Source organism: Triticum aestivum, chromosome 7A, assembly GCF_018294505.1.
Source record: "Triticum aestivum cultivar Chinese Spring chromosome 7A, IWGSC CS RefSeq v2.1, whole genome shotgun sequence".
NCBI lineage: Eukaryota > Viridiplantae > Streptophyta > Magnoliopsida > Poales > Poaceae > Triticum > Triticum aestivum.
Genome location: NC_057812.1, coordinates 40,370,057 through 40,371,118, shown reverse-complemented (window position 1 = coordinate 40,371,118; position 1,062 = coordinate 40,370,057). Strand labels below are relative to the sequence as shown.

The following is a 1,062-nucleotide window of genomic DNA, read 5'->3' as shown; positions in this document are numbered from 1 at the left end:
TGTACAGTTCTGGATTTGTTTGTTTGAACATCCTACCACGTTTGACCTTAACTAAGCTGGCAGTAATTTCTTCTTTAGCTATGCAGACAGCAAAAGTTTATCCAAAGAATCACGGCCAAATAGCTCCCATATGAAGAGCACGACAGACACAAGTCTCTACACTTTACTCTGTATTCTGTACAACCTGTGGCTTCTGTTAGAAGCACGAGTCAACAACGTATGGAGTGGACACACCGATCATCTGGCGATCAAACCAAGAAAGAGTTAATAGTCACACCCACGGCTCGCGATGCACCGATTAATGGCACACGATGGTCTCGATTCTCGAAGCAGTCAATCCCATCGAACTCTGCCGTGAACCGTGGCCGCGGCGGCGATGGCGACTGTGATTTCCCCTTGCCCGGCTGCTGCTCTGTTTCCCCCGGCAGACCGCCCTGTTTTCCCTCTTGTCCAGCTCCAGCCTGGTTGTCCTTCTGCAGCTTCCTCCCCCACCCGGAGAGCCGAGCCCAGCTGCTGCCGGCGCCGGCGTTGGGGGTGATGTCGGCCGGCGACGCGCTCAGGATCGGGAAGGCCAGCACCTTGTCCATGGTCGATAATTCCTGCAACAACTGTGTTTCTTGAACGTTGTCGGACTTTGCTTCTCGCTCTCTGACTGTTGCTTGCTGTTGGTGAAGGAAGGCAGGAACGGAGCCCTGGTTTTTATGGGCGTGTTTGGTTACATTGCCAATCGAGCCTGGCCCGGCGAGCCTGACTCTAGTGAGCCGGTTTGAGGGGATGCAAGCAAAAAGATACTAGATGCACATAGTTTGATTGCCTACATGTATCTTAATTGTATGAGACAACCATTTTTGACCCGGTGTTTGGTTGCCTGCATTGCATTAGGCGCACATATGACATGGTGTTTGGTTACAACCTGCATAAGGTGTTGTCACCACTTCTAACTAGTGGTGAGCTTACCACACATAATGTAGTGCCAGCTAGTTAAACAAATGACAGTTCATCCTAACTACTATCAAATGACAATAATTTATTAAGAACCATTGGCTAAATAGGGGATAGTTC

The 1,062-nt window shown here is 49.7% G+C and overlaps 1 pseudogene; it reads right to left on the bottom strand.

The window, feature by feature from the left end:
• Positions 1–298: 298 nt before the first annotated feature.
• On the bottom strand, positions 299–587 carry LOC123152129 (uncharacterized; annotated as a pseudogene).
• Positions 588–1,062: the final 475 nt, after the last annotated feature.